This window comes from Pinus tabuliformis, chromosome 1_2 (assembly GCF_031772625.1).
Source record: "Pinus tabuliformis cultivar Carrire ecotype Pingquan chromosome 1_2, CPIR1, whole genome shotgun sequence".
Classification (NCBI taxonomy): Eukaryota; Viridiplantae; Streptophyta; class Pinopsida; order Pinales; family Pinaceae; genus Pinus; species Pinus tabuliformis.
Window position 1 is genome coordinate 176,311,333 of NC_142298.1, and position 17,552 is coordinate 176,328,884.

Below are 17,552 nucleotides of genomic sequence, written 5' to 3' on the forward strand. Positions count from 1 at the left end.
AAATAGGGACGACATATCAACCATACCAAGCTTGTCTCGAAATTACACAAACTTCTTGTTTGGAAGCGATTTCGCTAATATGTCAGCAGTTTTCTCATCTATGGGAAGATACTCCAGCTTCAGCACTCCATCCTGCTCCAGCTTCCGAATATAATGATACTTGTTATTTATGTGCTTTGTCTTCCCATGAAACAATGGGTCCTCATACAATCTTATACAGTTGGTATTATCACAATGAAAAGTTGTAGGGACCAACGATCCTGCAAATAAGTCAAATAGCAATTTCCTTAACCAAACCGCTCCCTGACTGACTTCACATGCTGCCACATACTTGGCTTCAGCACTGCTTAAGGAAACTATCTCTTACTTCCTGCTCATCTAAGAGACCATTGAGGATCCTAGACTGAAGCATCCTCTGGTTGTGCTTCTTCCATCCTTCTCAGTGCCTCCCCAATCGGAATCAGTAAATCCTATCAGAAGTACATCTTTTCCTTTCTCATATTTTAGGCAGCGATGTATGGTTCCATGAAATTATCTCAGTATGTGCTTGGCTACCACCCAATCATCTTGACGAGGATCCATCTGGAACTGACTGAGAATATTCACTGCAAAACATATATGTGGCCGAGTATTTACTAAATACATCAGGGATCCAATTAATTGCATGTACCTTGTTGGATCCACCAGACTAGATTCACAGTTTCTCAATAGTCTCAGGTTCGTGATCATTAGAGTCATCATAGGCTTGCACTCCATCATATCAAAGATTTTGATAATTTCAATTACAAACTTCCATTTACCCAAATAAATATTGTTGGGTTCTTGCCATACTTCCAGTCCCAGATAATAATGCATGGATCCTAGATCCTTCATATCAAACTCTGTAGTCAGTTATTTCTTACATTCCTGAATACGTTCTTCTACACTAGTTAGTAAAAGATCATCTACATATAGCAAGATGATAACATGTTCATCTTTTACCACTTTGATGTAGAGGTTAGGATCAACCGAACGTTTGGTAAAGCCCAGTCGTTGCAGATAAGTGTCCATCTTGGCATACCATGCTCTAGGTGCTTGCTTCAGGCCATTTAGAGCCTTTTTCAACCTGCAAACATATCCTTCTTTACCTTTGACTTCGAATCCGAAAGGTTGCTCAATATAGACTTCTTCATCTATGGTGCCATTCAAGAATGCAGTCTTTACGTCCATTTGATGAACTTTCCACTTCATGGATGCAGCCAGAGAAATCAATAACCAAATGGTTGTATATCTTGTTGTAGGACAAAAGGTTTCTTCATAGTTAATTCCTTCTTCTTGTGAGAAACCCCTAGCCACAAATCTGAATTTGTATTTGTCTATGCTCCCATCCACAACATGCTTAATCTTGTAAATCCATTTCGAAATTACCCTAGATTTGTTTTCCGGTCTAGGAACAAATTCCCAAACCACATTCTTCATTATATATTGGTATTCCTCATCCATGGCAGACTTCCACTCAGGGTGCTTGGAAGCTTCTTCAAACGTGGATGGTTCATCCTCTATCAATTCTGACATGTAGGCTGCATGCCAGAGTACCTTTTGGGTTTCTTGCTTTCTCTAAATTTTCCACTTGCCTGATGTCCTTGAGCTTCTTGAAGTGTGGAGATCAACCAATCAAGTCTCTTCCTCGCTTGAACCTTCATCTTCTTGATGATAATTTTCTTCTTCTTTGTTGACTTCTTCCTCAAATATAGGAAGATCTTCTTCATCAAAATCAAATGAAATGTCTTTTGACCTTTTGAATGCAATATTTTTATTAAAGATTACATCTCGGCTTACCTCTATATGATGTCATTCCTTGATGTAGATTTTGTAAGCTTTGGATGAATTATTGTATCCCACAAATATTCCCTTCTTGCTTGTTGGATCCAGCTTCTTCCTTTTATCCTTGGGAATGTGGATATATACCAGACATCCAAATAGTCAGAGATGATCCACAGTAGGATTCTTCCCAGTGAAGACTTCTTCGGGTGTTCGATTATTCAGAGACCTATGGGGACTTCTATTTTGAACATAGACATCAGTCTTTGTTGCTTCCCCCCAAAGGAATTTCAGTAGATCTTGGTCATGAATCATTGCTTTGACACTTTATTTTATAGCTTTGTTATTTCGTTCAACTACTCCATTATGCTCGGGATTATATGGAACTATGAGCTACCTCTTAATCCCAGCCTCCTTGTAGAAGGATATAATTTCCTTAGAAGTGTATTCTCGACCGTTGTCAGATCTCAAAATTTTGACTTTCCTTTCTGTGAGATTTTCTACTTCAGCTTTGAATTCTTGAAATTTTGAAAAGACTTCATCTTTGGATTTAAGAAGGTAAACCCAAGTTTTCCTAGAGTAATCATCTATAAAGGTGACATAGTATAGATGACCTCCAAGAGATTTCATCATGGGACCACAGACATCAGAGTGTATGAGATCAAGTATTTCTTGAGAACGTGATGTGCTATGTCCAAATGGTTTCTTTCCAATCTTGCCCAATGCACAACCCTTACATACACCTTCATGTTCTTCCTTAAGATTTGGGATTCCATTCACTATGGAGTTTAGGGTTGGAAAAATTTTGAAGTGTAAGTGACCCAACCTTCTATGCCATAATACACATGGGTTGATTTTAGTATGAATGAGTGCTTGATTTATAGGAGAGGCTAATCTGTATAATCCGCCTTCTCGGACACCAATGGTTCTAGTTATTTCCAGACTTGAATCTTTAGCCCAAACAACTACTTTTCCATTTACAAAAGCTACTCTATCACCATTTTCTTCTAAAGATGAAATAGAAATAAGATTTTTGCACAGTCCTAGAACATAAAGGATGTTTTCGTTACTTCTGTCATCAAGCTTGATGGAGGTAGATGCGATGCCTTTCACAGGATAGTTTTGTTGTCACCAAGCTCCACAGAATAAGAGGAATTTCCCTTGGAGAGAGTCTTGAGTTGATGATGGTGACCGATCATATGCCTTGAAGCTCCACTATCTATTACCTAGATGTTCTCATCTTGGAATGTGCCCGAGAGTGCGAAGAATAAGCCATCAACTTTTGTAGATCTGTCAGTTTTGGAGGTTAGATAAACCCATACTTGCTTGAACTTCTGATTGATGAGGTTTGACAACCATAGCCCAATACTTGCCAATTTTTGCATGAGGGAGTTGATCTTCTTTACACCCTTTGTTGAACTACCCTCTGATACCATGTTGAGAAATTAAGGGCAATCTTAATTATTCAATTTCTCTTAACTATGATAGCTGCTTGATATATTAATTCTTTAGATTCTGCTTCTTATCTATTATTATCTTCAAACAATTACCAAAAACAAGAAGATCAAAATACAAAAGTACACAAGATATTGGCACCAAGCTAGGGCAAAAACCTCTCCTAAATTCTGAGAGGAAAAACCCTTTGAACTCTTTCTTATAGAATCTTTATTGAGAAGTTACATGACCCAAACATTGACTCAAAAATACCTTCAACATCAAATGACAATACCTCCAAACGTGTACCCAAACATACTGTACATTTCTACAGTGAATGAGCATGACAGTCTGCACCAACAATCTCGAATAGGCTCTTTTAGCCTCTTTCTACCCTTGCATTTCATGAAGATCCTCCATACTTTGTTAGGACGATGATTAGGGCTTGATTATAGGGCTTCGTGATGCAACAACAGTGACTGTCCAAAACAACGAGAGCAAAACCCTTTGATTTCAGAGTGAAGTCATATATGAGAATAGAGTTAGGGCTCTTCTAGCCCTACGATACCTTCAATCCTTTTAACAGTAATCTTCTCCTTGCATCTACGGCTAGAACAACGCTTCAACCCAACCATATAGTTATGAAACATGAATCCCTAGTCCAGATCAGAATGTCGTGAGGGAGAGAAGACTTGATGGTATCTTCGCATGAGGGAACAGACCTCCTCACTTCCTGTGGCTACCTTTCCTTCCTTCGACCTTGTTACTTTTGCTCCTCTTCGTGAGTAAGTGTGTGTGAATTCTTTTTGAGGAGGAGCTGACATGAGCCTGGATTAGGCCGACATATTCTTTTAATCAAATAATTAGGCCGATGTGAGTCTAGAAGGCTTCCATAATTTTCTTTGAGCGGTTTCCTTGCAATAATTTTGTGGGTACACGTTGGAGTATTTCATTGATGATCTAGAAGGACTTACATTCATTACATTTACATGAATAATAATACATAACTGTCTTCATTTTACATGACTTGTCTAGGGCTCTCAATTGGAGCAAAAATAATTCTTTGATACAAAAATACATCGTTACAATATTTGACATAATGAAGACTGAACCTAGTTACACTATTTTCAACAAGATTCAGCATGGTTAGTGGTCATTTATTGGTTGATAATGGTTTAGAGGTGTTGTCGGCTTATTGGTTAGACTCAGATTCAACTAGGATGATGAACCTATTGAATGCAATACATTAAATATGCAATTGTTTAAAAAATATAATTACATATATCATATATGTAAAACAATGTAAATCCAAACCATTTGGCTACATGTATGCAAAGTTTTTTCATTAATTTATATTATAAAACAAGTTAAAATATTTCACTGAGCCTAAGCAAAATTCTTTTCAATGAGAAAAATTAGAAATTTTTAATTGTATTAATATTCTTTATGAGTAAAAAAATACTCTCAAAGTCAAATCATTCAATTTGGCCTTGTAATGAGGTTGGGCATGCATTTCTTTCAAGCAAGTTGAAATTTCCTTACTTCACTAAAATGCACACCCAAGCTCCATTTCTTGGCCAATATGGTTGATTCAAATTGTGCATTGTTTATTTACTAAGTAAAGACATTATATTTGTTGCTTTATACTTTGGAATGTTCGAGTTGGAGTTGATAATTTGTTGAGACTTGAAGCCCTTATTTTTGTATTATTTTGTCAATCTTAGAAGGATATTTTTGTTTGGTGAGATAAGGATATGTGGATTATATTCCTAGTGATGTTGATATATACAATCTTAGTATGTAACTATTTTGTTTTGATGCTACTAAATTTGTATCCCATGTAAGCTTTATGGAATTTTCTTATTAAAAAAAAAAATCGTGCTAGAGAAGAATGGAGAGACCTTTCCAGGCATCCCACATCTCTGCCTGATTAATTGAGGCGGTGTCAATCCCCCAGGCATGAAACATAATTTTTTTACCATTTTGGTTAAAAATTACACTTCTAGCTCTAGCAACCCCCGGATTGCCTTTTGAGGCACCGTATGACAAATTTTTCGATATGATGCACTAAGCATATTGTAAATGTGTTCTATTATGAAAAGAAGACATATTTTGTATTTCAAATACAAATTTATTACATTCCATAGCACCAAATTCTTGGTTCAGTAAGTTATCCTCTTATAAAAGTCTATTACATTGTCCACAAATAAAAGAGTTACAAGATCTCAGTGAGACCATAACTAGATAAAAACTCCATGAAGGAGACATAAAAGTAAGTCCTCAAAAAAGACTAGCAATTTATTCAAAAATGCACATTAACCGGAAATATAATGATACATAATGCACGTTTATATATGTGTGTGTGTGTGTGTGTTGAAATGTGTCTACATAGATACAACACCTAAAATTGTTATTCTTGAACTCGAGGATGCTTGGGAGGATTCTGCAAGCCCTCCTCTAAAGAAGAAGAGTGTCTCTTTCCTTCTATGGACAATTGTGATTGTCCAAGCACTACAACAAACACATCCTTTGATCCTTGTTGAAGTTGTCGAATTATCCTTTCATAATATTCTCTCATATCGACATTTTATTTTCTTAGCATGTTTAATAAATCTACATTCTCTTATATTTCTCTTGGTTCTTAGTTACATTTATTTCAAGATCTTCCTTTGTAAATTTCATTTGATATCTACATTTGGCCAATTCACTAGTAAGTTGTTGTACTTCATACTGCAGCTCTTTTTCCCTTGATTGTTGTCAATTGTTGTTGATTTGTTGATTCGCTGATTGTTGTTGTTTCCCCTCTCTAATTTTTGTTGCAAATCAAAAACCTAAGATTTCAAATTTTGTATCTCCATGTCACATCCCAAATACTGTGATTTTCGGCCACTCGTGAGGTTATTGTGCAACTTTGTAATTATTTTATCTCTCTCAGCTATTGTTTGCTTCAATGATTGAAAAATTGGTGGTGAGACATACAAACCAGCCATAGATTTGATGGTTGATCCAATGGTATCTAAAACCTTCACTCGTGCTTTTAGCTTGAATTTCTCCAAGTCCTTTGAAGGTATTTGTTTTACTCCTCTATCCTGACTTGCACCTTTACCTTTATCCCCACTCTCAGTACCACCCTCTAAAAAATGTTGATATTTTTCCATTTCAAGTTTTTTAATCTCCTCTTTTGCTTGGGCAATTTCAAGATATCTCTCTTTCAACTTATTATCTTTCTTATGACAGGTTTTCTCCAACTTACTCACTCTTTTCTTGTATTCTTCAACCTTTGATTCATGTTTCTATTGGTCCTAATCTATAGATTTATTTGCAATTTTAGCTTATAAATATTAAATCAATTTATCTTTTTCATTCAATAACTTAACTAATTTAGCCTTAGAATTATCTAAAGTTTCCAATGGAGGTATATTGAAAACCTTTGGTCTTCTTCTCAACTCCTCTTCAAGTTCACTAAGTTTTTCATCATATGCAACCTTAACCTTTTTGAACTTTGCATGTAGTTCATTTATCTCCCTCATACCATCATTTCTCATTCTCGATAATTGATTTGCAATTCATCAATAATTTTATCCTTGGATTTTATGTCTTCCAATGATTTTTGTGTTTGTTGCACAATTGTTGATTTCAACACTACAATATTCTTCATGCATTCAACAATATCCTTCTTGTTTAGTTCGTACTTTTCCTTCCAGTTGTATATAGAGGAAGAATCCTACATTGCAACTTGTTTGGGTTGGAATCATGATCGTCATTACACCAAAACCCGCAAGTTTTAGTAAATAAACACATCGCTAGAGTTAACATATCCATGAGAGGAGGTTAAGCACATGTCACGAAACACATGGGAAGCATTGGTTTATCCAATGTCCAAAAATCTCCCCCCAACGCGAGCTCTATGTGATTTGAACTCGAGACCTTTGGCTTTAATACCACTTGTTTGAATCATGATTGTCGTTACACCAAAACTCGCAGGTTTTAGTAAAAAAACACATCGCCAGAGTTAACAGATCCACCATAGGCGGTAAAGCACATGTCACGAAACACATGGGGAGCGTTGTTTTATCCAATGTCCAACAGTTTGTAATGGATCATTCTATCATATACTGTGAAAACAGTTTTGTTATCGAAATTTTATGTTGGACTGTGCACATTTAAACTTGGAGATATATATGTTGAATCACCCATAAAAGGGCAATTATATTGAGGTGCCAATTGTTTAGAAGGAATTTTTCCTATTATAGAAACATCATCATTACATGTTTCCATATAATGGTCCATACCTTCCTACTCTTCATCTTAATCCACATGCACATGTAAGTTTGTTATAACACTAGCAACTAAATATTTAGCATGAAAAATTGTATGAGGAAAATTTTCCACACCTTTAACCAGAGTTTGTTCAGGTTCTTCCTCAATGGTTTTCTTTGGTTTTGATTTCCTAATGTAAGTTTTAAGAGGCCTTGTTTCAACATCAGGTTGATACAAATGAATAATTTTTTGCAGTCTTCCCAGGAAACTGAACTTAATCTTGTTAATTTTACTTTCTTGGATGCCATAATGCAATATTTTAGCCAACAGATGAGGGATGTCTATGGTTGTGCCTTCAAACCAATGAATAACTAGCCTCATGCAATCACCATAAATATCAGGGTTGTGATGATTAATAATTGACTTAAGGACAACTTGAATCAAGGATTTGTATAGTCCTTGGGGAACATATTGCATTTTTAATCCATTCCTCAAAACATATACTTCTTTCCCACAAATTTTACTGGTCATTTCAATATTTTTTACCTTAGGGGTTTTCTTGGAGTTAAATATTCCCCCCCTTCTACGTGGAATTTTTGTTTCTCTTGCAACCAGATTAGGGTCCAGTTTAATCCTCTGCCCAAATATTCTTAATTCCATGGCTCTATCATCATAATTTTCTAAATTATAAACCCATGCTCTTCTCAGGATATCTAGCATACCTGGTAGACAATTGTTTATATTGCTCCATGTATCGACACACTCTTTGGTTTTTTTTTTATTATTATTGTGAACTTCTCCTGGGAACCCTGTTAGTGTCAGTCTTTCCAGCCTTCCTACAGTGATCAAATATGCTCTTACAAAGTGTTCTCAGAGTGTCAAGGTCAAATTTTGTCATTTCAAAGAGTTTTCAAGCAAAATTTGGTCACTAGGCATTAGGTCTAGGGTTTGCCAAAATGTCAGTCCATGTCATCATTCGGCTGAGCCTATCATCATTTAGAGGGTTGTCATTATCATGTCAGTGTCGAATGAGTCATTTTACATCTTGTTCATGCTTCAGTTGTGCCTAGGCAAGGTCATTTCCCTCTCCTAGGGTTTTGAAGCCAATTTCTCTTGGACGGTCAAGTCACCGGCAAAACTTGTATCCAGATGTTCATACACCTTCCCCTATCCTTAAAGTACCTTATCAAACACTTCCCATCCCTTAGATCCGCCAAATTCCTCATTTTTGCACAAACCCTAGTTTCTAGCTACAACCTGGCAATTTTCTAGGTTTGGCCTGTGTTTTGCCCTTTTCGACCCCTTCCCCTCACTCAATCTCTGAGATTCCACTTTCCCCTGCTTTCTAATATCCCTCCCTACTTCCAAAAATTTCCCCAAGAATTTAGAAGCCCCCTATCCCCTTCATTTCGCTCCATTTCGGCAAAATTCCTTGTTTCACACATCGGGACAAGTTTCACTCAAATGATGTTTCAGAGCCATCAAAGATGAATTTTGGAAAACTGAGAGAGGTTTTTGTCCAAAACATGCCAAAGAAGAAAAACCTCCTTCACTTTTTGCACAAGTGTCATGGTTTTAGAGAAATGTCAAAATTACAATCGTCGGATCCAAGGCGGTTGGCCAAGGCACCAAAAAAGGAGAAAGAGGCCCGATCCGCTCCGTATCTTGGCTGAGGCCTCTCTCACTCACCATGATACTCATTAGCATCCTCCTAGCAGCAAACCCAAGAAATTTTGAGAGTTTTGAAGCATTTTTGGCATTTTTGGGAATTTTACAGGTTTTGGCCATTTGACGGGTCTCACCCCGCGCGCGACCATACATGGGGGCAACTCAGAACGGGGAAAACTTTGCATTTTTGGAATTTTCATGCAAAAATACACTTGCCTATGGATGGGTTTCAGATTTTATGGAGATTTGGGCTTCCAAAAGCTCAAAATACATGCAATTTTTGACTTTCTGCCCCTATTTTGAGTTGCAGAAAGCTGTCTTGGGAGAAATGACTTTTGAGGGGTCAAATCAACTCCAAATTCAGAAATTCCAGTGGGGTTGGAAATTAGACTCGCAGACCTTTCCAACGAGCTATCTTGCACCTGATTTGGACACCGGGAAGGCCCTCAAACAGAGCTGTGAATGTGCGCGACCAGTCAGAGTGATGTGCGCGACCTGTCAGGGAAATTTGCCTGTTTTGACCAGTTCGGCCAGCAAAACACTGTTTTCATCTTGGTTGACTTTTGAGGCATGTAAATGATGGATTTTTGTGTAATTTTCATGGCACTTAGATACTTTTACTCTCCTTGAACACTTCTAGAAGATTCTTTGATGTAAATGGTAAATATTTAATGCATGGATAGGTTTCCTAAGTTTTAGAGGCAAGTTGTTTTGACTGCCTATTATCTAGTGCTCAGTTTAGAATTAGTTGAAACAGCTCCTAGGAAGCTGAGCTCGACCCCTAGAGGTGGGGAAAGGAGTTAGATCATCTATATTATGCCTTCTCTTGCTCATTTTCATGGTTGGACTCTTGAGGGAGAAGCTATCATTGTATATTTTACTTGTATCTCTGCAATTTGAGGAAAAGGAAGACCAGGGTTTTGCAGACATCATTGGGATTCTTGTGGACTCTTGTGTTGATGGTGTGTTTCTCTTATTCTAATTGTAAATGTGTTTATGTGTTCCATCTCTTTCTTTACTGTAGCTTATTAAACAAATGAAGTGATAAAGTTTGAATTCATGCTTGCCATGCTCAGCTTTCAAATTTGTTTAATGTTTATGTTTTCCACTGTCTAGAGAGGATTCAAAGTCATTGATTGCCCTCTTAGCTTCTCTTTTTCTTCCTTGATCATCCATCTCAGCTAAAGGCATCAGCACAAACTCCTACCTTGCCCCAAAGACCCACCTGCAGAAACTGTGTCAAATCCCCGCACCCTAAAATTGCAGATCCTCAATTTGCCACCAAAAAACCCCAAAAACCCCCAAATCAACCTTTTAATCAATTTACTAGCCTAATATCAGTGTTACCTTTGATTGGTCATCTCACCCCATTGAAAATTTGCCGAGATAGACCGGAGAGAGCCTTCTCATACCCCGTAGGGCTAGCTACGAGGTGAAATGGTTTGATGTTGCCTTGAAGGTTTACCTTCCTCAGCCTAGGGTGAAATCTCAAGCGCTAACAAACCCCATGTGTCAAATGTTTGTTGAGAAGAGGACGTCATTGTTTCGATTGAGTCCATCATTGTTTGGGGTCAAGGCACACTAGTTGAATGCATTCTAAATACAAGAATGCACGCTATATAGACAGTGAGTAATGCACGCTAAATGCCAGAATGCACACTGAATGCAAAATTGTGCACTGACTAAACCGTGAAGAATACACAGGTAGATGAGTTTTTTCTTTTTTTTCTTTTTACTTATTGCTTTATTTTTCTATAAATCAATTTTAAAAGAAAAGAAAATGTTATTTAAGTGAATGAAATTGTTTATAAGGAGCTTTAACTTTGCTCCTTTACTCATATATTTTCTTAGACAAAAATTAGAAATTCAGATTTAATATTTAGATTGAAGATATTGTTTATTAGAAATAACGCTTTTAAAAATACGGTTGCACAATTTTGATGGCATGTATGATGGCCATCACTTCTTTTTCATGGGTAGAATTAACCAAATTTCCATCATGTAATTGGTTATTCATAAATGATAGTAAATGTCCTTTTCCCATTAAAATGACATCCAAACCTTTTTATAGTAAATGTCCTAACTAGGTCACTTGACCTAATTTTAAACTTAAAACCCTAAAAAATGTGTGTACAATATAGAAAAACCCTAAAATAGACTCTGCAAACCCTAGGTTTTGTCTCTTTATCTATCACTCAACAACATTTAAACCTAATTACTACTTAAATTATAAGGTCATTTAGCTTTACTTATAGGGTTTTAACCAAGAAACTATAAGTTTCAACTATTAAAATTCAAATTTGATTTTTCTTAATCCATCACTTTGTTCCCAAACATTCTCGGTGTGCATTTATTTGAGGCACATAAAACCTGTCGTTTTCCCTTTGAAATCCATGCAATTTGGAGTATTTTTTAACAACACAAACATATATGTGAAAAATTAAAAATATTTAATTGTATTAATGTTACCTATGAGTAAAAAAATACTCTCCAAGTTGAATCATTCAATTTGGCCTTGAAATGAAGGTTGGGCGTGCATTTTTGTGAAGCAGGCCAAAATTGCCTTGCTTCACTAAAATGCACACCTAGGCTTCATTTATTGGCCAATATGATTGATTCAAATTGTAGATTGTTTATTTAATTATTTTACACACTTTTGCATTGTTATATATTTACTTAGACTTCATTTCCAAACAAGAAATAAGAACTAGTCCTATTTGTCTCCATTCTCCTTACCTATTTATCTTCAAACCCTAACTAGGCCACTTGACCTAATCTTAAACTTAAAACCCTAAAAAATATGTACAATATAGAAAAACCCTAAAATAGACCCTGCAAACACTAGGTGCAATCTCTTTATCTATACCTCAACAACATTTAAACCTAATTACTCCTAAAATAAGGTCATCCATCCTTACTTATAGTGTTTCAACCAAGAAACTACAAGCTTCAACTATTAAAATACAAGTTTGATTTTTCTTAGCCCATGAGCTTATTGTAGAAAATCTCTTAGATTCACAAGCTCATGCAATGTACTAAAGAAAAAGACAAGAATCTACTTCTACTTTCAACCAGCGAAAGCCAATGGATCGATGAAAACAATAATCGACAAGAGGAAGATAAACAAAGACACATAACACAATAAATATCCCGGGAAATCCTCATCTAAAATCCCCACTATCTGTATTGCATATATCAGAAATCCAATATGATAATACAATGTTTCTTCTCACATGAACAATCCCAGCACTCAGTATAATCAATCCTTAGCTCACAAGCAAGCTCTTGGCCAACAATTAGCCAATTCTATAGTGCTCCAAGCCCTTATTTCCTTGTGCAATTCCTATGGTTGAACAGCCCATATTAATGGGAATCCAGTGCATCCAAAACTGTGCAATCCACACTATGCTTAGTTCCTAATTGCATGCATGATCTATACAACTCAGTAAATCATACAATTGATAGTGCATTGTCCTTGCACTATAGTCTCAACTGGGTCTTTCTCATAATAGACATGCATGAGTTTTTGATGAGGTAATCTTCAGTTAACTGGAGTAACACTAGTGGATGCATTAGTGCACCAACTGATTGTTAACTCTTTATTAGTTCCACAAACAGTTTGGAACTAATCTAATTGAACTTAACTCAATAAACTGAGTTATCTAATTACAACTCAAAATTAAACTCACACTAGACCCCTAAAATATAGGGAGAACATATACATGAATTCAGATAGACTTCCAACTCAAAATTCCTAAGCTAATTAAGTTAATTAAACTTAATTAACTATTTACAAGTTGCTATGAGAATAGAATTCAATTTTAATTCTTAGTTTAATTCAAGGACAAATTAAACTAGAATTTCTTGTTGCCATTTCTCAACAAGAAAGGGATTATCAGCTACCTCGGTCCTATCTCTATGAAACTCGAATTTACATTTTGACAATGTCTTTGTCAAAATGTCAGCATCTTGCTCCTCCATGGGAATGTACTCTAACAACATAATCTGCCTCAATACACAATCTCTCAGACGATGATATTGGATATCAATATGCTTGGACCGATCATAAAAAACTGGATTTTCAGAGAGTTTGATACAACTTTGATTATCGTAGTAAATCACAGTTGGATCCATCTGCTAACCAAACAAACCAACTAGGATCTTCCTCATCTAGATGGCCTCACATGCTGCCTGACTCACAGTCATGTACTATGCCTCTGCCGAACTGAGTGCAACCGATCTTTGTTTCTTGTTGTACCAAGAAACTATCGCTAACCCAATACTAAAGATCCCTCTTGATGTGCTCTTCCTATCGGATGGACTCCCTTCCTAATTTGCATCAGTGAAGCCTTGAAGCTTCACTCCCTTTGTCCGTCTGTACCATAAACCATACTAAGAAGTGCCCCTGAGGTATCTCAACACATGCTTTGTCGCCTTCGATTACAGCTTGGTAGGCCTAACCCTCACTTGACTAAGTTGGTCAAATGCATAACACATATCCGATCGTGTGTTCACCAAGTACATGAGTGAACCCATAAGCTGCTTGTAAAAAGTAGCTTCCACTACTTCCCCTAAAGTAGCATCCTCCTTCCTCCAGTTACCTACTAAAGGAGTCTCCATGGGTTTGTTGCTCTCCATGTGAATCTCCTCAGTATCTCATTGGCATACCTACCCTGAGACACAAACAACTCGCCATATCCCTGCCATACCTCCATGCCAAGAAAGTAATGCATGAGCCCCATGTCCTTCATCTCAAACTCTCTTTCAAGGTCCCCCTCGCAAGATTCGATCAGTTGATCATCACGTGTTAGTATGAGATCATCAACATAAAGTAATGATCAACAACTTACCTTCCACCACTATGTGGTACGAGTTCGCATCCACTTCACTCTTCATGAAGCCCAACTCGGTGAAGTAATTATCTATCCTGGTGTACCAAGCACGAGGTGCTTGCTTCAACCCATACAACGCTCTCTTGAGCTGACACACATGTGACTCATGGTCAAAGGTTTCAAAACCTTCAGGTTGCTCTATGTACACCTCTTCCTCAATCATGCCATTAAGGAAGGTTGTCTTTACATCCATCTGATGTATCTTCCAACCCATCTGTGTTGATAGTGCCAATATAGATCTGATTGACGAGTACCTTGCAACAGGAGAAAAGGTCTCATCATAGTCAATCTCCTCTACCTGTGAAAAGCCACGAGCCACAAATCTAGCCTTATGCTTCTCCACACTACCATATGCAGTTTTCTTTACCTTGTAAAGCCAACGGGAGCTCACCATTGACTTGTCCTCTAGTCTTGGGACCACATCCCAAACACTGTTACAAACTATGGAGTCATACTCCTCCACCATGGAATTAACCCAAACGGCTGCTGCATTGTTTCCTTAAAGGAAGATGGCTCTGTCACAACATATTCGCCCATAAGAACCATGTATCCAGTGTACCTCTCAGGTGACCTCCTCTGCCTGTGCTAAGAAGTGGGTGCTCCCACATTCTCCCGTGCATCATCTAACAATTTGTCAGCCTCTCTCGTGCGATTTCTTCCCTCTCTGGAAGACTCTATTTGAGTGGATGTCTCCACTCCTAGATCTTCTGCATGTGGCTACTCCACATCAATCTGGGGCTCCTCAACCTTAGGAGCTAAAAGCTCCTCAACCACATGTAGCTAAAGCTCCCTCTAAAGGGAAAATCGCATGGCCTTCTCCTCATAGAATCTGACATCCCCGTGAACCATAGTCATCCTGTTGGTCGAAAAGTACACCCAATAGTTATGAGGTGTATGATTGTACCCCACAAATATCCCCAACTTTGTTGTTGGCTCAAGCTTCTTCTATGCATCTTTGGTTAGATGGCAATATACTGATGACCCAAAAATCCTGAAGTGACCAACATTTGGCCTCTTACTAGAATAAGCCTCCTCTGGTGTCTTTCTATCAACTATCGTATGTGGGCTACGGTTCTGAACATAAATCGTTGTGTTGCATGCCTCATCCCACAAGTTTAGTGGTAGGCCCTAATCATGCAACATTGCCCTCGTTGCCCATACTATGCTTATGTTCTTCCTCTCAGCCACCCCATTCTATTAAGGGTTATGGGGTGTCGTCAACTCTTGTTTAATCCCTTCCACTGCACAGAAGTTCTTAAACTCGTTTAAGACATATTCACCACCGTTATCACTCCGTAGAGATTTAACCTTCTTGCCCAACTCTTTCTCCACCAATGCTTTAAACTCACAAAACTTTGTGAAAGTTTGATCCTTTTTCTGCATGAAAAATATCCAGCATTTACGAGAATAGTCATCAACAAATATAACATAATACCTGTGTTTGGTCGTGGATGCTGTCGAGAATGGTCCACACACATCTGAATGGACTCTCTCTAGAATAGCCTCTACTCAACTGTCTTTGTCGTGAAAGGAAGACTTGGTGTATTTTCCCAAAGTACACCCCTTGCATGTATCAACTTGCTCAAGCGTACCTTTGGGAAGACCGGTAGAGATCTGCTGCAATATCTTCAAAGCTCCATGATGCAAGTGGCCCAATCACCTGTGCCACAACTCACCAACGTCTCGGCTCTACACCCTTTCTGCTTTTGTGCTCAAAGCAACACACTCCTCTACCTCCAACCTATATAGATTCTTCACCTGAATCCCTATCTTCTTTACTTGACCCGTGGCTATGTGTCAAAGGAACGCTTTTCCTTTCGAGAAGATCACATCAACGCCTCTATCCTCAAGCATGGAAAGAGATACCAAGCTCTTCTTTAGCCTCGGCACATACATAACATTCTTCAAGGTGAGTGGAGTCCCATGCTACCTCTAAAAAGTAATAATGCCCAATCCAGTAACACTATACTTTCCGTCGTCACCATCTCGATATGCATCTAGAGATCTTTCTCCTCTAGGTCACTGAATAACTCTTTGTCGCTAGTCATGTGGAATCAAGCTCCACTGTCTAAGTACCATACACTTCCCATCATTGATGACACCATGCATGCAATGAGGGAAAAGTCCAATTCGAATTGAGAGGCCAAAGCCTCACCCACCGCTCCTCCTGAGGACTTCTTCTTACACTTCTTGAGTGGACAATTTGTAGCAAAATGGCCCAGCTCGTGACAATGAAAGCATCTAACTTTTGTTGTGTATTTCTTCTTACCTCCATGATAAGAATCTGATTAGGAATAGGAAGATTTCCCTTTCCCCTTCTTCGCCTTAATCGCTAGGGCACAATTCTCTTCATCATCAGTCTTTAATAAAGAGCCATCCCTGGTGTTCCTCCTCATCTCCTCCTGCATCAAATCCGACCACAATCGTTCCCAATTTGGCAGCCTCTCCCAATCATTAACAAAATCCTGACAACTATGCCAACTCTTTGGGAGTCCTAAAAGAGCAAGACTCACCATATCATCCTTGGCAACTGTGATTCCAACACTTCCAAGTTCATCACGACATTGAGTGAACTTGGTCAAGTATTTTGGAATAGTCTCGCCTTTCTCCATTTTGATTTTTCGAAGTTTGTTCTTCATTGCCAATTTCCTTTGGTCACTGTTGTTCTGATACAAGCTCATCAATGTTTTCCACATATCATATAGAGTTTCCTCGCCATGGAGACTCGAGACAATGTGGTCTCAAACTCCCTCAAGGATTATCCGCCTTGCCTTTGCCACACACTTCTTCCATTCGACCAAATTATGTGCATCCGATGTTGCTAGCTTAGGAATTTCTTGATCAATGAATTCCTTCAAGCCATTATCCTCTAGCACAACCTCCATTCTGTCCCTACAGGCTATAAAATTCGAGCTACCTTCCAAGGCATACTCGAGTCGCAAACCGTAGGACGCCATCTGACGATCCTGAAGTATGTATTGCAAATTCGAATTTCACCTGTAACCCAAAACTAAAAACTTTGAATTATCCTCTAGTATATTGTTCTCAACTCCCATACCATGTAGAAAAGCTTGTAGATTCACAAGCTCATGCAATGTACTAAAGCAAAAGACAAGAATCTACTTCTACTTTCAACCAGCGGAACCCAATAAATCGATGAAAACAATAATCGACAAGAGGAAGATAATCAAATACACATAACACAATAAATATCTGGGGAAAGCCTCAGCTAAAAACCCCATGATAATACAATGCTTGTTCTCACATGAACAATCCCAGAACTCAGTATAATCAATCCTCAGCTGACAAGCAAGCTCTTGGCCAACACTTTGCCAATTCTACAGCTCTCCAAGCCCATATTTCCTTGCGCAATTCCTATGGTTGAATATCCCATATTAATGGGAACACAATGCATCCAAAATTGCGCAATCCACACTAGGTTCAGTTCCTCATTGCATGCATGATCTATACAACTCTGTAAATCATACAACTGGTAGT